A 26,894-nucleotide genomic window follows, 5' to 3' on the forward strand; every position below is an offset into this window, starting at 1 on the left:
ACAACATGGGTCAGACAGGTCGCAGACTCAGACTTAGGTGCACAAACATCCCCGGGGCTCTAGACGCAAAGCTGTGCCTGCCCCTCGCATTCTGAGTCAGCAGAATGGAGGTGAAGAGACATTCGTCATGAATGAAAGGGGATCCAGAGAGTACACTCAGAAAAAGTCTAAGTTCAGCGACTTAGCAAATGCCTCTCCACCCAGTAAGCTGCTCAAGTACTTAGGCCACTTCACAACCTGAGAGCATACAAGTTTCCCTAAGAGCACTGTGACCTTGGCCGACGTCCACTCCAAGAGTGGCCCTGACATGGCTGCACCAGTCACAGGTTAGCTGGAAATGCAGAGTCCCAGACCCTCTGCATTCCAGCAAGATCCACGGGTGACCTGAACATCCTGCAATGTTTAAGAGGTCAGGCTCGGACCCTGGCCCCGAGGTCTTCCTCCTGAACGTCTGTCGCACAGTATGAGAAGCTGTCGCTTGCAATGGTGCCGTCTCCTTTCAGGGCACTCATCCCACTCCCAGCTCCCTGGGAACGCTCCATAGAAGGCAGTGGAAGAAAACCCCAGTTGTGGGAGACTGGAGCCCCAGCCAGTGCGGTCACTGGGGAAGAGAACCAGCAATGGGAACTCCTCCTTCTGCCTCTCTGCCTTTCCAACAAACAAATCTTACGTAGATACAGACAGAGATAGAGACAGAGACAGAGATCGAGACAGAGACTAAGGATATAGCTATCTCACTACAAAATCTTGGGGCCACAGAAACAGTCATACTGTTTCATCTTGGGGTTTTACAGCTCAATATTTGGGGTGAGATCCAGTGCAGGTCCAGTCTGGGGATGGGTGGCTCAGCTGCAGCATGGCCTCCTGTCCAGGGCCCTCCACTCTCCCCTCATGGCGTGTGCTGGGGCAGCTGCAGCTGGTGAGGGCACTGGACTGGGTGATCAGTACCCGCCATCTCTGTAGAAGGTGGTGCCCAAACCATCAGATGCCTTCCATGGAGGCTGGTTTCCACCAGATCAAGGATCCAAGAGATACTGCCCAAATCAACACAGGGGGACAGGGACCCTCATTCTCAGTGAGACAAGAATTTGTAGGCACCTCCTATCTGCCACAGTTCTTAAAGATTTATTTATTTTTATTTGAAAGGCTGATTTTTTTTTCCACAGAGGAAGGAGAGACAGAAGATCTCTTCCTTCCATCCACTAATTCACGCCAGTGGCGAAAATGGTCAGAGCTGACTAGAGTCAGGAGCTTCTCCTGGGTTTCCCATGTGGGTATAGGGTCCCAAGGATTTCAACCATCCTCCACTTCTTTTCAAGGCCATCAGCAGGGATCTGGATTGGAAGTGGAGCAGCCAGGACAGAAAACTGACACCCATACGGAATGCCAGCACCTCAAGATGGAGGATTAACCTGCTGCACCATTGCACTGGCCCCCATAGAGCTTATTAACTATGCCTGGTGAGCGCTCAGGTTACAAAGCAAAGCAAACCAGTCCATGAGCAAAGAGTGAAATGAACAGAGGGCTAACCTGCGACTAGGGGCTGAGGCGAGGACAGGCTTACGAGAGGGTGGGGCTCAGAGCAGCCCTGGAAGATGAACAGGTGCTGGGGAAGCAGAAGCGGGAGGGGTCTCAACAAAAAGTTGCAGATCCTCTATAGAGGGAGCCTTGTGTGTCTTCTTTCCCAGTACCCCACTGCAGCTGGACAACAGATCTCCACCACACTCCCAGACACGCAAGTTTTAATCTTTTTTTTTAAAGATTTACTTATTTTTATTGGAAAGGCAGATACGCAGAGAGGAGGAAAGACAGAGAGGAAGATCTTCCATCCGATGATTCACTCCCCAAGTGACCGCAATGGCTGGTGCTGTGCTGATCTGAAGCCAGGAGCCAGGAACCTCCTCCAGGTCTCCCACATGGGTGCAGAATCCCAAGGCTTTGGGCTATCCTCGATTGCTTTCCCAGGCCACAAGCAGGGAGCTGGATGGGAAGTGGAGCTGCCGGGATTAGAACCGGTGCCCATATGGGATCCCGGCACACTCAAGGTGAGGACTTTAGCTGCTAGGCCACGCCACCAGGCCCCAAGTTTTAATCTTGAGTACAGATTTGCTAAGCACCATTGACCTTTCCAATGAAGGTTGCCTAGGCCATCCGACATCCACAGGCTCACCATCATGCTAAGGGTTTACGGAAAAATTGTCAACTCTGAACTAAGTAATATGGAGTGGTTTGTTTCAATCCAAGTTATATCCTATGTAAAATGGATGGAAAATTCTAGGCCCTGCTATTCCTCCACCACAGCTGGGATTATTATAGCCACTCTACAGAAACCCGGTATAGCCCTTGAGCTCATGGAAATAGACATAAACACCTGTCCAATTTACTTGAAAAAATTACAGAGATGGAGGGAAGACACAAGCTGAGACAGACAGAGGGATCTTCCACCTGCTGGTTCACTTCCCAAACGCAGCTGTAATGGCAGGACTAGGTGAGGCTAAAGCCAGAAGCAGGAACTCCACCCAGGTTCCTCACTGTGGGCGAGCGAGTGACAGGCTGGGTCTCGGCTTACTCAGCCTATGTGGGAACACAGTTTTGGTGCATGTCTAGAGACTTGAGACCTCCCCCTTGGTTTTGGCGAAAGCCTTGAGACCCCTGTGGATCCAGGCTGTTGGCAAGAGGTCAGGGCCCTCCTGGTATTTCTCTCCCCCTCACTCTCTTCTGGTAATTTGGGTACTTTCCAGTAACTTGGTTGCCTCCTCCCCTGCCTACCCCAGCCCATACCCATCACATGATAAATTTGTGATAGTCTTGTAATAAACAGTTCCAGGATGCAGTGGCTTGTGTTAGGCTACACAGTGCCACCTGACAAAGTACAAGACGTGGCTAGGTTTATAATATGTAATAGATGATTATAGCCAATAGAAATATTGTTACTACCCTGATGCTTATTTCCCCTGGCCCCGCCTTATATATGCCTCTGCTTGGTTGCTAATAAACGGACAGTTCACCTTAACTGTCTCCAGTACTTCTATATTGAGAATGCCGTCGCTTTACAATGGTCCCTGGGTGGGTGGTCTACAGCCGAGATCCCTACATCCCACATACGTGTAGGAGCCCAAGCACTTGGGCCCCCATGCACTGCGTTCTGGGGTGTATTAACAGGGAGTGGGGCTGGGAAGGAAGCAGCTGGGACTGAAAAATGTGCTCACATAGGACACGGGTGTTACACAAGGTGGACTAGCCCACTGCACCAGAATGGTGGTCCCATTAAGGAAAAGCCCCAAAGGCAGGAAGCCAACTGGACATCAAGCTAAGTCACTAAATATCTAAAAAATAAATATGAATAGATAAAATATTGGAAAAATGGTAAAATGCTAACAGATTGTTTCTTAATTGTGAAAAATGACTGATTTTTCCCATTATTGCTTCCATATTTTATCAAGTACTCCACAATGGGCATGTATTATTATCAAAGCAGTAAGAACCTGAGTGACTTAATGATCTGTTTTGATTTTCCAAGAGTCTAAGAGTGCTCAGCTGGCAGCTACTACTTCTTGAGCTCAGTTTTCACACAGCCTTGCTGAGCCCCATGCCTGCCCCGTCCTGACCAATACCGGTCTGTTCTCTGACTGGTCAGCAAATGGACTGTACCAAATGAGCTCTTTCAGGAGCAGAGGTCCTGGGGTTCTGGAAACAGAGGCTGTTGTCTCCCGGCCTGGTGCAACCTTCTCCTTCCAGAAGACGGTCATTGTCATCCCAGGCCCAAGTCCGTGACAGTGGCCGTGTGTGTGTTGATCTTCACTCCTCTTTGGGTGCAAGTCTGTAACTAGAGGTTCTGCTAACAGCTCTTTCACACTAATCAGGTCAAGGACAAGCTGAGGGTGAGAAGCACGGAGCTGGCTGCCTCCTGGGAGCTGTCCTGTGCCCTGGGCCTCCTTTGCATGGTGCTCATGAAGCCCTCAGAGCCCCTTCCTCAGCCAGAGAGCCCTGCTTCACCACCTCTTGTACACAACTGGCCACTCCGCCCTCCCCTCCCCTCACTCTGCTCTCCGGTGGTGGCAGCGGCCACAGTGCCCCACTCCTCAGTGGCCGCCCTCAGGGTGTGAACCAGGTAGCTCTGTAGCCCTCCCCTCCTAGCGCAGAAACCCCACACTCAGCAGCAGGGGTGTCCTCGGCCCGCTCGGGATTACATCGCTTCCTCCTGCCAACCTTGTTACCACCATGGCAGCCATCAGCAGCAATACCCAGGATCATTTCTGCAGGGATGCTGAGCAGATGTGACAGCCTTGTCAAACTCCTATGCTGGGGTCCAACCACTCTGTGACACCTTTACCATTCTAGAACTGTGCTTCTCACTGCAGCAGACAGCACATGTTGACCTCCCCAGGGGGAGCACCCATGCAACCTAGGCTGCTCTGCACACTGGGCTTTCCTGCCTGCTCCCTGCAACCATGGCTCTCCAGGCGCTGGGAAGCCACAATGAGGTCCGAAGTTCTATTGGGCTTCCCACCACGAGCTGTTTTGTTTTGTTTTGTTTTGCTTTATTTTAATTTTAGGTGATGTTTACCACAGTCGATCAGGATGGGAAGGATCTAGGGCTAGGGAGAAGTGGGTATGATCATTGCTTCCAAGCTTTCTATTTCTTCTTCCCATTTCTGGGAGGAGGGGAGAGATAAGGGGATAGGCCATACCCAGCCTCCCCACCATCCCAATACCCGAGGATGGGGAGCAGTTTAGAGAGTCTGGGTCTTTCACTACCCCCTGGAATTCACAGCAAGTACTTGGAGTTTGTTTCTTGCAGACAATACACTTTCTCTTCTCAATGAAGTGGTATATCTAAAAAGAACAAACTACGGGGGTAGTGTCTGGACCAGTAGTTGGGAGCCCACATCCCATATGGGACTACCAGAGTTCCCTTCCCAAATATGGCTCTTGAGCCCAGGTTCCTACTAATGGGAGGCAGCAGATAATGGCCCAAGTAGATGGTGCCTACCACCCACAGGAGACAACTGGATGGCGTCTTCAAAACAGTAACTTTCATCTGGCCTGCAAGGAGTGAACCAGCTTATGTGGGAGCATGCTCTCTCGCATTACAATACGTATATTTATGCATAGAAAATATCTCTGCCTCTCAAATAAAAATCTAAAATGAAATAACAAGTGATAAAAACAACTACTGCAACATATCCTTGTGCACAAATGGTTAGAGCAGCACGGGTCACTGGAGCAGAAGATGGAAACACTGCAGGTGTTCAATCACTGCAGGAAGGAATTAAACAGAATATCTTACACACACACACTCACACACACACACAGAGATACATGGCAAGGGGACTTTCAAGAGTTTATGGACAAATAAATTATACATAAATTAACTTCAGTACAAAAGTTTTTTGAAACCCAAAAATAGTTTATTCATCATTTTTAAAAGATTCATCTATGTACTTAAAAGAGATATATACAGACAGGAGCCAAGCTCCCATGGCCAGGGTTGGGCCAGGAGGAAGCTAGAAGCCAGAAGCTGCATCTGGTCTCCCATGTGAGTGCAGAGAATCAAGGACTTAGGCCCTCCTCCACTGCTTTCTCAGGCACATTAACCAGGTGCTGGGTTAGAGCAATCGAGACACAATTAACACCCATACGGAATGCCACTGCTGCAGATGGTAGCTTCAGTCGCAAGCCACAAGGCTGACCTCAGTATGATTTGCAGATCCCTTACGTGAATGGATAGATATTTTTGAAATTATTTCCTACAAACTTTTTGAAGTATCCTCATGCAGTGGCATATCAGCAGCCCTAAGAATGGGCACGGTAGTGTGGACCGATGAACCTGGAGCAGGTCCAGGGCAGGAAAGCAGCAGACACACTGGCTGGCCGGGAGCTCTCTACAATTTGCCTCCTGAGAAATCTGCAGGACAGGCTAATGCACAGGCCGAAGCAGAGGGGCGGGGGGGAGCACGGAGTCTTTTCTTTTGAAGGAGCCAGACCAGGGAGTCATACCACACCATCAGTACACTGAACGCCCGTCAACTGTGCACTTTTAAAGGGCAAATTTCACCCCAGGAAACAAAAATATAGTCTATAAAGCACACTGAAAAGCCTAATTAGCACATCCCAGGAAGGAAGCAGCCTCTGAGAGTCTACCTATGAAAGGACAAACTTTAACAGCAAAAGCTAATAAAACACCACAAGGCCTGTCCTTCGGGATGGGGATTCTGAACGGGGTGCAGAAAACCCATGCCGAGCTCTGCCGAGGCCACCACACCCATCACTGAATTTTCCTCTGAATTCTGTGTGCAGAGCTCAGCCCACCCTGCATGTCGTGGTCAGCCTCTCTTCTAACTCCAACCTAGACAGCCACCCGGCCATACGGCTATCAGGGTTCTCCAGGAGGTCAGGGGAGCCTGTCTAAACAGAAGCTTCCAGAACACCCTGAAGTCAACTCAGTAGAAGCATGTGTAGAGAGACGCTGGTACCTGACAGAACCTCAAGCATACAGGGCCACCCTCCAGCCCTGAGGGGACCTGCCACCCTCCAGCCATGAGGAGACCTGCCACCCTCCAGCCATGAGGAGACCTGCCACCCCAGGCCCTGAGGGACCTGCCACCCTCCAGCCATGAGGGGACCTGCCACCCTCCAGCCATGAGGGGACCTGCCACCCTCCAGCCATGAGGAGACCTGCCACCCTCCAGCCATGAGGGGACCTGCCACCCTCCAGCCCTGAGGGGACCTGCCACCCTCCAGCCCTGAGGGACCTGCCACCCTCCAGCCATGAGGGACCTGCCACCCTCCAGCCATGAGGGACCTGCCACCCCAGGCCCTGAGGGACCTGCCACCCTCCAGCCCTGAGGGACCTGCCACCCTCCAGCCATGAGGGACCTGCCACCCCAGGCCATGAGGGGACCTGCCACCCTCCAGCCATGAGGGGACCTGCCACCCTCCAGCCATGAGGGGACCTGCCACCCTCCAGCCATGAGGAGACCTGCCACCCTCCAGCCATGAGGGGACCTGCCACCCTCCAGCCCTGAGGGGACCTGCCACCCTCCAGCCATGAGGGACCTGCCACCCTCCAGCCATGAGGGACCTGCCACCCCAGGCCCTGAGGGACCTGCCACACACTGGGTCATAGCCGACCGGATTTCAGGTGTCTCCCAGCTTCCACTAGCCCACACTCACCTGGCCGGCTGTCCGCAGACGCCCCAAGGGCAGGCCTGAGGGAGGCTCGTTAGGTAGGAGGGCCTGAGGCGGCAGCCCGCTCTCCCGCTGCCTGGGCCGGCCCTCTCACAGCCAGGACCAGCCGCTCCCTGTCCTCCGGGCCACGCGGAACCGCGCGGCAGCTCGGACACAGACACCCTCACACGTGACCCACGGCTCCCAGCGCCCCCTCCTGGCGCCGCGCCGCCACCACACGCCCAGCGCCTCGCCGCGACGACGCCCTTCCGGTGTCCCAGGATGAGCCTAGAACAAACAACCCACGGACACCGAGGAAGGAGCCCCCTGGTTGGACAGGCTGGGTCCCCCCATATGAGTCGCTGGGGTTGATGTCCATTCTGTTTTCTACACACTCGTGTTGTTCTTAGAACCTCCCTCTGGCTTCACTTCATCTCAATCAACAGAGGAGTTAACCCCCTGGGTGTTTGGAAACATTGTTGTTTATCCCTCCGCCCCGTGTGGGAACCTGGGAGGGTGCAGCTTCACTCAGCACTGAAAACAGGTTTTCTTGTTTTTCCTTTGAGTTTATTCAAAATGTTCTTTGGTGTCTTACAGGTGTTTAAGGTTTATTATTATTATTATTATTATTATTATTATTATTGCAGAGTTATATAGGAAGCATAACAGATGGAGGTCTTCCATCCACTGGTTCACTCCCTGAATGCAACCGCCAGAGCTGATCTGATCCAAAGCCAGGAGACAGGAGCTTCTCCCATATGAAACGCTGATGCTGCAACCAAAGCTTAATGTGCCTCACCACAGAGTTGGCCTGAAACCACTGCTTTTTAAGTTCACCTGGGGTGCAGTGGACAATCCCCACCCCTGGGAGACAGCCCTAGGTGTCTGGCATAGTAGCCAATGTTTGGTTTATAACCACTGGCCCCCAAAGATGTTGGGAGTAGGGGGTTCAGGCACCTGTGGTTTCAGGCACACATTCCCTCAGCTCTGAGTTCACTTGGGGCTGCTGGCCCGGGGGCTAGTCCCAGAAGCTGTATCCAGCACTGGACAGCGCTGGCTGCCTCATCCCCTCATCTCCCCCTGGGTATCCCCCACCTCAACAAAAGCCGTGTCCACTCTCCCCAGGAAGGCACCAAAGCCAGAGCTGTGTCCCCACCCTGGAAATCAGCAAGATGGGCGAGACGCCACACCCACATCTAAAAACAGTCTTCCTGCATTTCCAGGCATCTTTCCCGGCCACAATGCCTGGAAAGACAGGAAGTCTGCCTTCTCAACCTTGCTTCATGCCTCGTGTTCCCAGGGATAGCGAGTGAGGTCAGCCTCGGCCCTCGGCCCCTGGGCGGTGCGGCCCGTGTCTGGAGCCACGCAGCCTCCCCGCCTCGGCTGAGCAGGGCCTCGTTTGCAGTCAGTTCATTCTGCACTGATGTATATTTCATTGCCCAAGGCTTAATTTTGATTTATTGTCCATCCATAAATTAGAAAAATATGCTCTGGAATTCCATCCCGCTGCAAAGCTGTGCCTGATGTCAGGGGACTGGGTGATATTTAAGATGTCAGAAATACATATTGGATTAGCCTGCTTTGTTTCCCCACAACAGCAGGTGTTTAATCATAGCTGATGGCTGGAGTTAAATGCATTAGGACAGCAGCAGCCAGGAAGATGGAGTTTTTCTAAACCATACAAACTCCGGGATAAATAACTCACCACTAATTGCGTGTCCACATCTTAGATACATTTTTATTTACTTAATACATTAAACAATGAAAATAGCCTCCGGCACTTAACTTCGTGTTTAAGGGTTGCACAAATATTTTATGCTAGCGAAGGGTCAGCAGTTTAAATGCGATGACTGCTGGTGGCTTTATTTAAAATCTTAAAGCAGAAAGGGGTAAAAGGCTGGCTTCCTTCAGGAACCCCTCAGTGGAGCATTCAGATGGGTAGCTCTTTCTCTAACATCATTGCCTCTGCCTGTTGGCCCATCCGTCGGAAGGCCCATCGTGCCATCTTCAAGTGGACCCACTGCAGACCCTCGTCCTGCCGGTCTCCGGAGAGCCCAGCTCTTTGCCATGGCGTGTGTACTAATCGGAGCCGTGTACACTTAGAGCAATGACGAGGCTGCGTTTGGTGGGCACTCGGGGCGGGCAGGCGCTGAAGAGACCACAAGCCTCTTCAAGATGCAGCCGCTGACCTGTGACAAGGTGGGAGACGCATGGCGGGAATCGTGTATTTTGACACCACAGCAATTTGATTAAAAGAGAAAGTAATAGGTTTAAACAGTTGCTATGAGGATGAGGCCCGGCCTGGGTAGCTTCTTGCAATTTACTTTAGTCCCGTGGCAGAGCAGGGGCGAGGCTGCTGAAGGGAAAGGCCACTGGCAGTTAGAGACAAACAGAAAGGAAAAGCGAGGGAGGCGGCAGGGTTGGCCTTCCCCAGCCCTCCGGAGCCTGGCTGCACAGGGCGCAGGCGCAGACCGGTGGGGTGCTTTCCAAGAAGCCATTTCTTCACGGATTCAGGACACACAGCTAGGGGCAGGCCCCACTTCCCTCAACAGTTTGATCTCCCCCCTTCACCCCTGCCCGCCACCCGCCAGAATATCTCACGTCCCTAGGTTCAACACAGCAACAAATGCAACTGGAACACAGCATAGCGCCACAAAGCAGGTTAAAAAGAGGATTAACGAGGGCCAGGTGCGATGGATTAGTGGCTAAATCCTTGCATTGAGGCACCAGGATCCCATATGGGGACCGGTTCAGGTCCTAGCTACTCCATTTCCCATCCAGCTCCCTGCTTGTGGCCTGGGAAAGCAGCGGAGGATGGCCCAAAGCCTTGGGATCCTGTACCATTATGGGAGACCTGGAAGAGGCTCCTGGTTCCTGGCTTTGGATTAGCGCAGCTCCACCACTGGGCAGCTTGGGGAGTGAATTAGCAGATGGAAGATCTTCTTTTCTCGCCTCTCTATAAGTCTGTCTTTAAATCTTTTAAGTAATAAAAAAAAGTGTGGGTTCTACAGAGTGATCTGCATACTATGAGCCTGTTACCATAAGAAAACAAGGAGAAATGGAAGACATATTATTGGAGGATGCTTCAAAAACTTCAAGGGAAATGGAAGAGATAAATCAAGAAGTGGGTGTTTAGCCTAGCAGCTAAGACATCTGTGTCACCCAGCCCCGGACCTGGGTGTGACTGCCAGCTCGCTCCTCCTGCCGCCTGCTCATGCAGACCCTCGAGCCGCTGGGTTCTCGGCACCCACATGGGAGACCAGCTGCTGTGGGCATTTGGAAAGTGAAATGGGGTGAAGCTAGCTCGCTCTCTCTTCCTCTCTGCTCCTCAAACCAATCGTCTTTAAAAGGTAAACCTTCGGGCAAGGCACCATAGCTCAGTGGCTGAATCCTCTCCTTGCAAGTGCCAGGATCCCACATGGGCACTAGTTTGTGTCCTGGCTGCTCCACTTCCCATCCAGCTCCCTGCTTGTGGCCTGGGAAAACCTTGGCACCCTGCACCCACATGGGAGACCTGGAAGAAGTTTCTGGCTCTTGGCTTTGGATTGGCTTAGTTCCAGCCGTTGCGGCCACTTGGGGAGTGAATCAGTGGATGGAAGATCTTGATGTCTCTCCTTCTCTCTGTATATATGACTTTCCAATGAAAATTAAATAATTTTTTTAAAAGGTGAATCTTCCTGAATCTCTTGAAAACCTCTTTGTACTGGACATCTGACTTCCTGAACAACAGTCTCAGAATTGTGAGATCCCAGAGTGGAACACTACCATTTGCCTCAGGACTTCCAATAGTGAAATTCTACTTAAGAAAATGTTACTTCCCCCACCCCAAGCCTGATTTCTTAAAAATGGCTTTTGGAGTTTCCAAAAAAAAAATGTTCCAAAATGTTTCATTCACTGCAACCATGTTCACACACTGAATGGCCTTCTCCCATTAACAAAGTGTGAGAATGACTGCTGCCCAAGCAGCACAATATTCTTAAGAGAAAAAAATCCCAGATGTGCTGCCAGCTGCATCACAGCCTTTCTGGGCTTGTAGCCTCGGGGTGGGGGGAACAGATACCCCAGGAGGCAAATGGCCTCCTGCAGGGTGTCTTCTGAGGACAGAAGTCATACAGCCAGCCCAGCAGGTGCCAGGGAGCAGTGGGGCAGTGGGTTGGGCTGGTCCTGCAAGAGTGGGTGCCCCAGAAACCCCACCCTGAGGAGTCTGATGGGGTGCAGAGGTGTGGAAGCTGAGACAATGCCAGCAGGCAGCTCACAGGCCCCATGCAGTCTGTGGGTTCCCAGCGTCCCCTGCACACAGAGCCCTCTCAGCATCTCTTAGATGCAGGGCAGGAAGGTGCCCTGTGGAGTGGCCAGTGCTGTGGTCTGAGACACCTCACATGCCTAGGACCCTGTCTTTGTGTTCTGTTCCCCAGGAACCCTGTTCCATGCCAGAATGGGGGAGAGGGCAGAAGGAGACTGCTGAGTCGTGGGTACACCGTGCTAGTTCTGCCAGGCTCACCCCAGGCCGCCCAACTGTGAGCAGTGGCTCTCTGTGTCTTGCAAAGGCCCAACTAGGCAGCGCGGCACACAGCAGGACAAGGCCAGCAGGAGCATTGCAATCGGTCACTCTCACACCAGCGACCTGAATCCTGGTTCCTTCAGGGTGGAGCTCTTGGCAGTGCCACGGGTAGAAGACAGGAGGATTAGGTCATGGACACAGAGGCCACAGGGGCCATGTGCCACCACAACGCACAAGGCAGCTATGTAGGCAAGGCACATGTACGCATGTCTTCATGGTGACCCTCCCTAGCCAGCCTATCCTCACCCTCGTGGTCACAGTTTGGTCCCTCCCTAAAGCCTCAGCACCTCAACGTCCATGGCTCTTGGGAGCTGAGGGGTCCCCAGACCCAGGACCATGTGTGTGCCGGAGCACCTCCTGCTGTGACCAGGAGGCCAGGAAACGAGATGCTGAGCTGAGGCCAGACCACTGTCTGCTGCTCTGTGATTCCATGATCAATGATAGCATAGCCCACGATATTTCTATTTGTCCTGGTAATAAATCATCATGACACTTCAACGCCCCCAGCTGGGGGACCACACTGTGGGGAGGGCAGGGAGCCTGTGCCCCAGTGGGCAACCATGCCCACCATGCCTGGGACCCCGGGCGGCACTCTGCAGGCTGGGCTGGCTTTCAGGAAGACCCTCAAGGAGAAGGCGCTCAGGCTGGGGATGCTGCTGCTCTTAGAAAAAACCGTGGTGGTTGGGGTGGAGGGGGCGTGGTGGAGGCATTCCCTACAGGAATTGAGTGGGAGGGTGCTGCCCCTGCATCTTCCGGCCGCCACCAGAGGCCCATGGGAGCTTCAGGGGACGGCTTTCATCAAACATTCGAGGGAGAGGAAAGGCTGAACTGCGCCTCTCCCCACGTCAGGCTGAGGAGGCTGCATCAGCCGTACGGAGTTGCTGGCTTCCAGCAGCGCCACAGACCAGCCTGGATGCCTTCACCAGGCTCTGGTGTTGCCCACAGCTGCGGCGGGGCTCACAGACCAGCGGCAGCCCACGTCTCAGCGGCAGCCCACGTCTCCCTAGCCAGACACAGCACAAGCCTGCTGAAATCCTGGCCACACCTTCAAGTAGGTGCACAAGAACTGCCCAGCCATTTCCTAACTGGTTAAGAGACCACCAATGGGGAGCCTTTCACCTGTAGGTTCCCGCCCACCAAGGAGGGGTCAGGGAAGGCTTAACAGCCCAAGACCCTTCCTCAAACCTTGGGTGTCTCCTGCTCTCATTTCGAGAGGCCCCCACCTCCCGGCTCCTACTGGAAGGTACCTTCCCCTTCCCTCTTTCCCCACTCACCTGGTCACTTCACAAATGAAACTTCTCTGTCTACAACTGGCTCCCAGCTTTTTTATTTCTCTATAGTGCTGAGAAAAGAACCCACTGATAACATAGCCAGACGTTTTACACCCCCCAAAACGGTCCCCAGACCCAGTGCTGGGCTCCTGGCTTGTGGGTTGTCCCCTGGTGTTGAGTGACCAAGACGCTGCCTCTTCGTGTTCAGCAATACCTGAGGACGGGCTGGGCTGGTGCAAAGCTAGGAGCTCCATGTGGGTCTTCCACGTGAGTGCAGGGGCCCAGGCGCTTGGGCCATCATCCGCTGCTTTCCCAAGCGCACCAGCAGGGAGCTGGACTGTAAGTGGAACAGACAGGAATTAAAAGGTACAATTATGCTAGTACAAAAATGAAGCCCCTCCAGTGTTCTTATGACATGCAGTCTCTAGGAATGGTTTAAGGATCCCTACAGAATGCATACCAACATGCTTCTGCATCAAATTAAACTTAGTTTTTTAATTCCTTTTCACACGAACATCGTGACCAACCTATGTATCTCAGAGGATGAAGGGTAAAATATTTACAGTTAATCAAGCTGGGTGGGCAAAGGAGTGCAAATATCTTTAAAGCCTTGTTTTTCTAGTAATAAATTCCACGGTTTTTCTTTATTTAAAAAAATAGTATGTCAAGGTATGGAAAATGCATAGGAAATTCTTCAAGTTGTTCTGTTTTTCAATGAATATCCATGTTGCAATCCCACCAACCCCACCTGAGCTGACAAGAAGGGGCTCAGTGGGCAGGGACAAACTACAGCCACCTCTGGCACAACCCTGCGGCAGGTCAGGCCTCAGAGCTGTGGAGGACAGCTGGAACGAGGTGGGCAAAGGCATGGAAAAGCCCACAGAGCTGGCCAAGGTGTTGAGGGGAACGTGGCAAAGACCTTGGAAAGGAGCTAACGCAGAGACTGCCTCTGGGCCCAGCCCCTGGGGAGGGGGACCTCGTGAAACACCAAGACTTACCGAGAAGGTGTCTTCCACATTGACGACAGAAAGCAGTGAGCTGCCGCCCATCCCGTCAGCGGGAAGTGATGAGGTGGTGTGCCAAGGGTGCCCCTTAGGCAGTCCACATTCCACTCTCCTTCTGTTCCTTCAGGACACCTGCGGGCAGGACCACACAGGGATCAATGGCAACCAGGTGGTCCCCGGTGGGGGAAGCAGGGAGGTTCTTGCTTGTTTCTGTATTTGTTTGATTTTTTTAGTGCAGATACATGACGGTTACACACCTGGACACACAGGTGGATTTTGTGCACACCCAATCCATGCATTTCATTGTGTTTATTGCATAATGAAGCGACAGCCAGAGCCAAATGAGACCCAAATCAGCCGGACAGGACATCTCACTTGGCTGCATGGTAACGGGTTGGCTTGCACTCCCTAGCACAGGCTGGGCTTTCACACCTGTGCATGCTCCCAGTGTCCCGCCCCCACCCCCAGGTGAGTCTCCTGTTTAACCATCCCTCTCCTGTCCTCCTGAGTGTACAAGGGCCTGGACACACACCTGGTGCGGCCGCTGCCGGCCATTGCCTTCTGTGCCCAAGTCTGTTTTCAGGAGCCAAGGACCCATAAATTCGACCTCGCAGCTTTTTTTTTTTTTTAATTTTTATTAACTAGGTCAAATGGCTGTCCCTATAGCACCATCAGAATATTCCATAAAAATCAAGGATCTCTTGTGTTTCAAACATACATTATAAATAGATGTATAGATGGAGCAGATATTGAGAAAAGAAATGGTAAAGATTATGAATATTGAGATTTATATTAATCTGTAAGCCTATTAAAGTACAGTAAAACCTGTCCTTCACACCACCTTTTTAAAGATATCACCTCCCTGATGGGACCACTAAATTTCGGGCCAAATTATTTTCCCATAAAGAACAATGAAAAGAAAATGATTATATTAAGACTACTTCTACTATGGTTTCTTTTCATTGTTCCGCCAAAAAGGATTCCAAACAGTAAAATAACATTGGTCTTGACCTTCTTAACGAAGTTGAAGAACTTCCAGGAATATCGGGACACTCATTTCCATTTTTAATGGGAGGCAAACACAGACTGGGTGTTTGGCTCTCTCTCCAACCCTCAGCCTCAGGCCTGGTGGGCAGTTGGGGGACACAGCACTGAGGGCCTGTGGGTGGCAGATGACTGGGAATCTGTGAAATGCCCAGCCCTGGGCCCGGCGCGGTAGCCTAGTGGCTAAAGTCCTAGCCTTGCACATGCTGTGATCCCATATGGGTGCCGGTTCTAATCCCGGTGACCCCGCTTCCCATCCAGCTCCCTGCTTGTGGCCTGGGAAAGCAGTCGAGGACGGCCCAAGGCCTTGGGACCTTACACACGCATGGAAGACCCAGAAGAGGTTCCAGGCTCCTGGCTCCGGATTGGCTCAGCTCTGGCCATTATGGCTCCTTATGGAGTAAATCAACAGACAGAAGATCTTCCTCTCTGTCTCTCCTCCTCTATGTATATCTGACTTTCCAATAAAAATAAATTTTAAACAAAGAAATGCCCAGCCCTGTGGTCACCGGAGTTCTCCCCTATGATGTCTTGGATATGGTTGGCAGCTCTGCCACACATACTCTGTCCTTGGGCTTCACAAGCCTTCCCTGTGACTGGAAAGGCTTTACTCCCAACACCCGGTACAGCCCTCAAGCAGCCCTATCTTGGATTTTCCCTGGCTGCTGTGTCCCAGACCCAGCTTGGAGCCCAGCATCCACCCTAGATGGAACTGAACAGTCTCCAGCCACCCGCAGCCCAGGCCTGCCAAGGGCATTGGCCGCGCCCGCCTCCCCCACCACCCCGTGCTCCTGTGAGCACCCACACTGTGCACACCAAGCAAGCTGCCTCCCATGAGCAGCACTCCTCTGCTGGCTTGAGGGAGGTCCAGGGGGTGTGCCCAGGGAGTCGCTGCACCTGCTCACCTGGGCTTGAAATCCAGTCCTCAATGCTGGCTGGGTGGCCTCTTTGTGTCTGTCTGTAAAATGGGGACTAGAATAGTCCTGGATGGGCTCCCCGGACATCAGAAGAAGAAAGGAGGTGAGCTACTTCAGTGCACCATGTATACTGGGTTGGCAAGTTCATTCCCAAGCCATGGCCATACAGATGGACAAGGTGGCAGCAGACAGGGGGACGCACAAGTGAGTGGTCTAGTGGGTCCCAGGCACAGGGTTCAGCTCCCCCTCTGCTTGGGGTACAGGACCAGGGGGACTCCTCCTCACTTCCCCTTGCCTCCCCAGTAGTCCCCAACCCGTGTGTGGCTTTACCAAGGAGGGGAAGGAACAGCCTGGGGCACCAGGAAGAGCGTGCCAGCCTTGCTCTGCCTGGACGTCCCCTCACCATCCTGAGCCCACTCCCTTCATCCTGCAGAGGCTCCACACTCTATTTTGCCCCCAGAGTTTAAGACCAGTTGTTCATCAGGAGAGGGGGCAGGGCTGGCCACTCCCCCAGGCCTTTCTCTACAACTCCTTCCAGCAAGTCGGCCTGGTCTGCAGAACCTGAAATTCCTATTGCAGCAACAAGGACCATATGGCTGCTGATGGCCTGGCCTATCTTGACACCATTACACACAGTCAACAGGGCCCACACACCCACTCCTAGGCTTCCAGACTCCCAGGATGCTGCCCACCACAGGGTGAGCCCCAACCCCTGCCCTGTGGGCACTTGCACTAACTCCTCTCTCCACTGTCCCATCCTCCAAGCAGGGGACAAGCACCTGCAGGCCACTTCCCACACCATTCTGAGCAGTTTCTCCTGTGCCCCCCACCTGCCAGCACGAACAACCTGAGCTGTTTACATGGAGACCAAACAGGAAGGGGTTGGACTTTCTCTCTCCCCTACTCCTGATCCTGGTCTGAAAACCTGCCTTTCTGTGATAGCAGAAAAATACCTCCTATTTCCCTTGTGTCCAGGGAAACTTGGGGTGTACATCTGTGGGGGTGTCCCTCGCTGGCTTTCCCATGTAGCCAGGACCAAGACCAGTAAAGGTCTCTTCCGTTTCCTGGACACACATGAACCATGGGCCCTGCTGCCTTCCACATGGTGCCATGAGCCAGAGCCTGTGAGTCTCTGCCTGGGCAGGGCAACAGCAGAGCTGGTCAGCAGAGAGGGCAGCTCCTAGAGGGTATGACTAGACCTGAGTCCCTCTGGCCCATAAGCGGCCCACCTCATCGACCCTGGTCAGGGTCAGATGAGGGCTGGTCAGCATGCAGACCAAAGGATGCCTGTGAAGACAGGTGCAGGTCTGCCTGGTCTTCAGAGCCTGGGGAGATAGGAAGAGGTGGCCCAGCCTGGTCAGCCAGCCTGCTGGAATCAGCAGGAGCGGCCACAGCCAGGGTGAACCTGCGCTGTCACCATCAGCATCAAACTCACTCACTGCTTTGTGAAGTGTTCTGGGATTTCTTTGGTATAAAAGGCACTGTATAAAATCAATCACAGGAAACGCCGGCGGCGGCAGCTCCGAGCAGCTGTAGTGAGTGGCGTCCACTCAATCAATGGCCCCTCGCCGGGAAGCAAAGGACACCAGTAACAAGATGCGCTCTTAGGAAGGCGGAAACGCCTGCCTCCTGGAGCCTGGAGGAGGCCAGGCCGTAGCCCACGTGCCGGCAAGAGGAGCTGGCATGAGCACGGTGGCCCTGCCCTTGCATCGCACCCACAAGATGGTGCCCATTAAGGCCCAGACACCCTGGAAGCCCCACACAGGAAATCCTTGCTCGCTTATAAAGGATGAAAATGGAATCGATTCTACAGGAACAGGACAGGAAAAAAGTCATTTTTATAAACTGCTCCCCTAACCTGCTTGGAAGACAGGACATCGCTAATGAGGAGTAAAACATGTTACCGACGATGGAGAACGGAGCTGCTCGGACAGCCCTGAAGGACTCTCGGGTTGAGATGCTTTCTGCTTTGTGTCTTAACTTCAGAATTTCGAAATGTAACGAAAATGCAGGTTTCTCTCCCCTGCCTGGTTTGGTCCCGTCAAGTGCTGCTTCCCAGAACAAATGAAGCCCTTCTGTGAGTAGCCTTCCCTGCACCACCTCTCCTAGGCCCTTCCCCTCTCTGCAGGAAATCGGATGCCGGCTGAATCACAAGATGGTGCCCAGCTACAGGCCTAGACCAACTCCTTCCAGACACGCTCAGGGCCCATGGGTGGGGTCAGAGCATGTACTGGGGGCCCTTGCAGCTCAGCCTCCCGGCGCACAGCCTGTGGAGACCCCAGTTCAGAGGCCAGCTATTTTCCCCAGGACACCCATCCTTTCCCGAGTTTCTGAGGATCCCCTAAAGTCCAACGTTTCTGATTAGGTCAGATCTACACAACCACACCCCACATTCCAGGAGCTTCATTCTGCCCCGGTTAACATCACTAGGTTTTAATTGACCCAGCAAGGGGGCCAGTGCTCACTAATTGAGACACAACCTGAAGTCTGACCCCCAAAGACAAAGCTAGTCAGGCCAGCTAGTCTGGAAATTTCCAGCTGTTATTTGAAAACCTGTCAAGTAGCACCTTCTCCGTAAACAAGGTTGCAGCCTTTCACCCATCACACTGTTGACCAAGGGAGATGCTGAGCAGGGCAGGTCAAACTGCACTCACTCCTTGTCCTGCCCTCCAGGCTTGCTGGCTGGCTTGTTTTCCTTTTCTTTCTCTTTTCTCCCTCCTTCCCTCCCTCCTTCCCTCCCCTCCTTTCTTCCTTTCCTTCCTTTTAATCATTTACTTGTTTATTTAGAAACAGAGCAACAGAGAGGGAGAGAAAGAACTTTCATTCACTGGCTCCCTCCCCCAGCTGGTCACAATCACCAAGGCTGGGCCAGGCTTAAAGTCAGAAGCCGACAACTCCATCCGGGTCTCACACACAGGTAGCAGGGACCTAACTGCTCAGGCCAAAATCTGCTGCTTGCCAGGCACATTAACTGGTAGCTGGGTTAGAAATGAGTGCCATGCTGATGTCGTCAGATGCACAGCACCAGCACCTTCTGAGAAGGTGCTGAGCACCAACGACCTTGGTGAGCGCTCCAGGCCCTGGGTAACTTCCTCAGGGCCCCAGAAGCTGAAACGCCCACTAGCTGTGACAGAGACACCATAAGAGAAGCAGAAAGCCACAACCTCAAGTGACCCAGGCACAGTAACGCTTCAAAGCATCAGGAACTGGTCTAAAATTTTAGTTATGATATATAACTTCTACGTAAAAGGACATGGAAGAGGGCCTGGCGCAGGAGCCTAGTGGCTAAGTCCTCACCTTGCATGTGCTAGAATCCCATATGGGCACTGGTTCTAATCCTGGTGACCTCACTTCCCATCCAGCTCCCTGCTTGCGGCCTGGGAAAGCAGTCGAGGACAGCCCAAACGCTTGGGATCCTGCACCCATGTGTGAGACCTGGAAGAAGCTCCCGACTCCTGGCTTTGGGTCAGCTCAGCTCCAGTCATTGTAGCTGCTTGTGGAGTGGACCAGCGGACAGAAGACCTTCCTCTGTTGTCTCTCCTCCTCTCTGTATATCTGACTTTCCAATAAAAATAAGTAAATATTTTTAAGGGAATAATACCCATTTCAAACTCTTCCATAGCTCAGTGGTCTAAAAAACAAGCTTGTATGTGCTAAACGATCTTTACTTTTTATAAGCTTGCTTGAATAATTAACACTGAGCAAAGTGTAAGGCACCCCAAAATGGAAAACCTTACCGTCTGTCTTGAGAGAGTGTGTTTCCCCCAATGACCACCGAAGACAAAGCAAGAGGCTTTATTTGATTACCAGCGCGCTGGGGCCGGGGCCAGTTCCTCACGCAGGAGCCTGAGCACACCGACCCAGAGTCCTTTAATTACATTCTTTTTAAAGGCTAAGTCACAAGCAGGGAGTGGGGAGTCACACAATTAGGGGCTTTCCGCTCCCAGGCCATAATTCTTGAGATGCCCATTCTAAGATCTTTCTCATGCTTGTCCTGAGACCCTTCCCATGACTTTATCAGGATGTAGCTGCAAGAGCCCCTTATCTCTCAGGTTCCTGGGCTATATTTCCTGAGACCCTTCTCATGACTTCATCAGGATGTAGCTGCAAGAGCCCCTTATCTCTCAGGTTCCTGGGCTATACTTCCTGAGACCCTTTCCATGCCTGTCCTGAGACCCTTCCCATGACTTCATCAGGATATAGCTGCAGGAGCCCCTTATCTCTCAGGCTCGCAGGTCATGTTTAGACTTCCTTACTCCCCTCCCTAATCGTAAAATGCCTGTTCAGCTATTCACTATTCTCTACCGCAAGCAGACTACAGTAGGCAAAAAACATTTTAGCAGAATATAGAAAGCAAAAGCAACTTAAATCCTCTGGCCTTCCAATTCTGAATATTTCTTTTCAAAAGCACCTACTGTTTTTCCTCATACATTTAAGGCCTGACCAGGACAAGGTAGGAGAGGCACTCCCGGACAATTCAGGTATGCTTGTATTGGGGGATGCGGATGTGCAATCTTGGGGCTCCAGGCTCTGAAGGAGTTCCAGATTCTCTTGTGATACAATGTTGCCTATGGGAACTCCAGGCTGGATCTGTTAACAGATGCAGCACTTTCCAGAACACGGTCTGCTTGTGACAGCCAAGGCACAGTCAGCCCAGTCTGCTTTAACTTGGAGTTTCACAAAGCACAGCTAGGATTTTCCGTGGCCGACCAGCACCCAGGCTGACAGTAAACTGACCCACCCCACCTCACCCCTCACAAACTGTAACCCAACAACTGAGATGTGCCACAGTGAAATGTTACCCGTTATCCCAACATCACTGTTTCCTAAGCAGACATCACATGGGTGGGCACCCAAACCTGAGGGGGTGGCAGAAAAGGCCACTGGGGCCCACTCCAGGGCCACAGTCCTCTCCTTGCTTCCCTATGAATGCCCCGGGGCCCCTCCCAGGGAAAGCTCTGAGGAGCCAGCAAAATACATTCTACGGCAACACAAAAAGCATCAATCACGTGTGTAGGAACACCCTAAGCACAGGGTTTTAGAGAGAGTTGTGCAATTGACACTCAAATGGAGCTGAAACGGAATTACGAGGTTTTCAACTCAAGTCTTGAAATGAAGAAGGCAATATTTTATGGCAAAAAATTGAGAATGTCAGGTTTAAATGATACGAGTTTGCACCATTGAGCTACTAGCTAGTTCCACAGCTCCCTGGTCCTCAACATGGGGAAAGACCAACTTTCATGCTCGATAAAACTTAAGAACTTTAGAAACACAATTGAGGAACATCATTCAAGTATTTGTGACTTTGCCACTTCTGGAATGGCTAATTGTGGAAGAAAAACGAGAGAGAGAACAATTCCTGGGTAACCTGTCTGTCCGGAGGAGAGCTTGCTTTTTCTTCAGTGGAGTGACCAAGGTGAGGATCACTAGCGTCCAGCCAGCCCCAGGGCCAGGGGACCAGCTCCCAACCCCAGGACAAGCCAGAGAGCAGCTGCCCAGCTCGGCTGTACTGTTGTCCAAAGCCAGACAGGTGGCAACCCAGATTGAATCTGTTGTTGTGGCCATGATCGGATTCGCAAACAGGGTGATTAAATTTTATATGGAGACGGGAGGAAGTGGCAAGATCCTGGAGAGAAAGAGACTGATTCACATAAATTTATCTTAATAGCTGTGGATTTGGGAGCAGAAAGCAGGAAAAACATTAACGGGCAGGCATTTATTTCCCATGCTCTGTCTGCCTTCTGTCCCGCACCCGGGTCCCACTGTGCAGGCCCTTGTGGGGGGAGTCCCCCACCCCAAGCAGCTTGGATCCCAGCCGGTGGTGACGGATACACGTTGATCTGGCCCCTGGTCGTGGCGGACGGACACGGGCCCCGACACTGCCCGCACATTAATCCAGGGACAATTAGGTGTCAGCGCCGCAGGCAGCCTTGGGCGAGCGCCGCAGCCCTAATCAGGAGAGTAAACTCCGCTATATTTCAATTTGGAGGCGCGCTCTTCCGCTCAGAGGCCCCCCGGCACCGCGATAAATAAAACGCCTATTTACTCTATCGTAGCACTTAGACACCTAATGCACCCGCCGCCGCCCTCATCACAGCCCCGGGCGCCGCCCATCCATCACGCCCGCGCCACCAGCTCCACTTCCTTTTCCTTGTTCGCCAGAAACTGGCGTTCACAGATGGTAAACCGCGCGGCCACAAACGAGCTGCGGAGCGGGACCCAGCCACGCGCAGTGCGCACGTGCGCTAGCGGGGAGCGGGCGAACCTCCGGGACCCCTCCCTGCCCCCCCAGGCCACGCCGGGGTCAATCGCACGCCTCGCCCCAGGCCCCTGCAAGCTGCGCCCCTCGTAGGCCTTGCTGGTCCTCTTGTACCGCCCCGCCTGCAGCCACGAGGGGCTGCCCCACACCGCGGGGAGGGCCAGAGGCCCCGGTGGCCTGGTCCCCCCTGGGGACCGCACACAGCAAAAGCCCAGCTCAAGCGCGGCCTCTGCTCATCGCGTCCTTTTCAATTCTCTCCCGATCTCAGGTGGAATTAGGGGGATTAAGGCGGCGAGTAAATGAGGCGAGCGTGCAAAATGACTCCTTTCTGAAGCAAACGGCGTGCTCCGTGCTGGGGAAATGAGATGCACATTTAAATCTCACCCATCCACCGCCTGCGGCCACCGCCATGTACCTGCCTACTTAGCCCAAGGGTTAATTAATTGAGGCTTCAATGCACTATTGCAAGAGCATTATTGCATTTGATACTCTACATCTGTGATTTAAAACTCTTTCGTCCCTTGTCAGCAAGGGAGGGTTTTTAACTAGGAAATTAGCATTCAGATAAGGGAACGCTCTATTTGCTTCTGAAAGGAAGGAAATATTAAGGATGCTGGCGCACAAGCTGGGTTGTCATATCCTGTCCCAAACTGGAGCAGCGCGGGCGCCAGGGCCTGACTCCCTGGGGAGCCGCTGGGCAGGCAGGAGGTGAGCGCCGCACCCCAGCTCCCTGTGGGCCTGCGACACCTTACCCACATCCCCCTCACGAGGTGGCGCAACACCAGGTCTGGTTAAAATGCATCACCGCTGCCGCTCCTTCCCATGCCGGCTTCCCTGCAGGGAGCAGCCAGGATGGAACCAGGTTTTCTGTGGGGAGGCCGGGTGTATATATCACAAAGGAATCCAACCGGTGCTGCAGCCAGTCGCGGAGGAGCCCTGCAGTGGATGTCCGCACAACACCGCCCCTCCCCGGCCTCCTCTGTAAAGTTCAGCATTTCCCCCCCTCACCTCCCACGTGCCTCAGAGCCCAAGCCTGAGAGTGGAATCGGGGTCCATGCAGGGTGGGGGCACTTGGAAAGCCAAGGAATCCCTCAAGGAGGAGCTCTGGGCCCTGGTGGAAGCCACAGCCCTGGGATGTCCATTCAGCAGGCCCAAGGTTGGGGGCTAACCTTGCTGGGCGGTCCGTGTCTGACAGCAGCCCAGCACTGCTCCGCAACAAGCTCAACTCTCCACCACTAGCGACCCCGGCCAGAGGGGTCAGTCAGGGTCTGCCTAGCTCTCCCTGCCTGCCACACCTCCTTAGCAATCCACAACAAATACACACCAGGGTCTCAGGGAAGTGGGGGGACAGGGTCACATACTGACCTTCAGGCTATCTCCCTGCCTCTCTTGAGTCACTGTATTCTGTTCTCCCGACACTCTAGGGCCCACACGGCACTGGCATCGCACAAGGTGGCAGATGGTGGCCCACCACCACCATGTGCAGAGACTGGCTGGCTACTCCTGTTATGTTAAAGTCCTTCAGAAGTAGGACAGCAGGACTTGGGTTTTGGCCAGCTCTGCACCACCAGCTCATTCTGGGAAAGTTTCTGCGCCCTGACTCCAGCAAAATAAAAAGCACAGGAAGTGAACAGCCAGCCGGCTACCCAATAAGCTCTAAAGATGCAGAAAACGGAATGTGAGGCTCGAGGCTCCGTGCCTGACATGGAGGGATCCCTCTCCACAGCAGACAGCGGCCCCTGCGCCCGGTGGACTGGGAAGGAAAGCTGCAGCTGACACTAGATGGTGGGGTCCCGGCGCACACTGTGTGAGTGGAGTGGCCTGCAGACGCACAGCATGGCACAGGTTGGCACCCAGCACAACTTTGCCTGAGTATCTGCAGAGGACAGAATAGGCTCCCAGGACAAGGTCATTCCTTACACCTGTCCGCACCAGGCCCCCTCTCAATGGCTCACAACGCCCGCCCCCAGCCCCAGGAGTTTTCTGAGTCTCAGCTCCAGGCCTCTGCCGCCCCTCACCAGGCAGCACCGGCAGTAGGCACTGTCCAAGCACCTTACGGGAGCCACTGTGCTCAAGCCTTGACATGGCTGTGTGGTGCGCAGCATGTGGGCGCTGGAAGGCGCTAGGGAGCTCTGGCCTGCTGTGGGGTCTCAGAGGGAGCTCAGGCCACACCCTTGCTTGGGGTAGCTGTGAGCAGCATCTGAGGGCAGCTGGTGGAGGGAGTGGCAATCACTCCTCAGGAGGGTGGGTGATGGTCCACAGGCTCTCCAACTCAGCAGCCATTGGGGCTTGGCGCCTTCTCCTGTGGACCTGACATCCTGAGACCCTCTCGGCCTGGATCACAGTGGGCCAGAGCACAGCTCCGCTGCTAGCTTAGATGACCATGCTGGAGCCCCCCAGTTCAGAGCCCAGCATGTGGGGCAAGGCCACAGTGGTCTCTCCCTCCTACAGGGATGGGGGCGAGCTCCGTCATCTTTTCCTCAGGAGAAGATCCATCGTCGGTAAGAGCCAGAAGATTCCCTCTGGCATTCAGCACAACAGGAATGGGACTAACACACTGGAAGTGACACCAGCACGGGAGCCAACACTGCGTATTGCCTGCTAAGCCTCCATCTGCAGTGCCAGCAAACCATACGGGTCCATGGGGTTCAAGTCTCGGCTGCTCCACTTCCATCCCAGCTTCCTTCTAATGTGCCTGGGAAAACAGTGGAGGATGGTTCAAGGCATGGGCCCTTGTACCCACATGGGAGCTCCTGGCTCCTGGCTCTTGACCGGCTCAGCTCCAGCTGTTGTGAACATCTGGGGAATGAACCAGTGGATGGAAGCTCTCCGTAAATCTACCTTTAAAATAAAAATAATTCTGTTTTTAAAAACCTGTGATGAAAGATTTAAGCAATAGTTTAAAATGTTTATTTATTTGAAGGGCAGAGAGAGATCTTGCACTTACGAGCTGGAGGTGGGTCACGCTGGAGCCAAGAGGCCCACATGGGTTTCCCCCATGGGTGGCAAAGACTTAAGTGTTGGTGTTATCACCCACTGCCTCCCCATGATGCATTAGTAGGTGCCAGGAATGGAGCCAAGGCACCCACATATCGGGATATGGGTGTCTAGCTGGCCCTAAGGGAGTTTTGGGTCAACGCGGATGGGAGAGGGGCGAGCAGTGTAGCCAGGGAGAGGCAGCCCACCTCCCTGGGGAACAGCATGCATGGGAAAGTGCCGGGGCCTCAGCAGCAGAAAGCAAGGCGGATCCTCAGAGAACAGTCCGCCTCTCCCTGGCCAAGCCAGGGGCACTCCTGCAGGCTTGCCAGACCAGAGCACAAGGCCTCTGTGTCGCGGGGTTTCGGGTGTCAGGCTCTCCTGTCGGCCACACCCTGAAGTCGGCCCTACCATGGCGAGGCGAATAGGATGCCTTCCAGTTTCATAAAATATCTCGACAACTGGGGAGTGCCACTTAACGGTCGCCTGTTCCAACTATGAATTTCACTAAGATTAATATGCCCCCTTCGGTTCCTTAAGATTCTATCAGGGGCCTCCCCCGATCATGGGTGTTTTACAATCTCTGTGGGTACGGAGCTGGCGCAAGCGACTGCTCAGCAGCCCGACTGTCATCTTCATCTTCTTCTGGCATAAAAATACATATTTTTCTCCCATAATAAAGATTTTTTATAATAGCAATAAAGTAACTCCAGAGAACATGGTTGCCTTGAGATAGCTTAACTGTGCCTGGTGCCGCACATTGCCCTGGGGATACAGAAGGCCTATAATCCTCCCGTTTGCTGCCAGGTCTTTGCCTAATTAAGGAATAAAGCCAAAAGGTCAGTGCTGGAGAAAAATGTAAATCTTCAAAACTTTTCATTCTTGACCCAAACTCTGCATCATAAAACCTCGGCTCGCCCTGTCACAGGCAAGCACGCCTCCCCGCAGCAAGGACATCGGAATATACGTGACACCTGTAAAATATGTCCGCCATGATGTGGAAATAAATCCCGGGCCGCGCACTTGGAGTTATGACTGTGCCTTTTGAGCCTGAGACCCTCGCAAACCAGCCCCAAGTCCAGGGAGGGCCAGGTGCACATGGCTGGGGCCAGCCCCTCATCACACACCTCTCGCCCCGCATGGCCGAGAGTGGATGTTGACCTGCACGGCCGGAGTCCTGATGGTGGGGTCACCGTCACTGCATGCCCCACTTCTAGCCTGCTCATTCTCCCAGTAGCTGGTGCTACGACGGACCGTGCCACACCCCAAGGCTGGAGCCAGCCCGTGCCCCCTCTCTGCTGGGCAGAGGGGTGCTGAGGACCAAGTGCATGGCTGTCCGTGGAGCTGCTCAGGGTCAGCATCTCACCTAGCTGGGCTCTGCGCTTCAACACAGTTCCAGCCTCAGCTGTTTCACGTCTCATCCTTACTGTCCACTGTAGTGGGCAAGGCTGCCCACTTGTGACTCCTGGCATGCCCTGTGATGGCAGGTAGTCCCCACACAGTTGTGTCAGAGCCAGTCCCTTACGTTGGAGGAGCAAAGTCTTATCACACTCCTGGCAGTGCTAATTGAAGGAAAGTGTTTGTCCATTACAGAATTCTACATCATCTGCTTTTCCCTCAGAGGAATAAACGGACAGTGAAATGCTATATTGATCAATTAATGTTGTGCTAGATCAATTGGTTGATCTGGAC

At 53.2% G+C, this 26,894-nt stretch overlaps 1 long non-coding RNA gene across 1 annotated transcript in view; it reads right to left on the reverse strand.

Annotated features, from left to right (window-relative positions):
* Window positions 1-7,287, reverse strand: part of LOC131478208 (uncharacterized) — a 91,110-nt gene extending 83,823 nt beyond the window's left edge. The window contains exon 1 of the long non-coding RNA XR_009244360.1: window positions 7,177-7,287. This is a non-coding gene — a long non-coding RNA (uncharacterized LOC131478208). The remainder of the gene's footprint in view (window positions 1-7,176) is intronic.
* Between the last annotated feature and the right edge of the window lie 19,607 nt (window positions 7,288-26,894).

Source organism: Ochotona princeps, chromosome 28, assembly GCF_030435755.1.
Source record: "Ochotona princeps isolate mOchPri1 chromosome 28, mOchPri1.hap1, whole genome shotgun sequence".
Lineage (NCBI taxonomy): Eukaryota > Metazoa > Chordata > Mammalia > Lagomorpha > Ochotonidae > Ochotona > Ochotona princeps.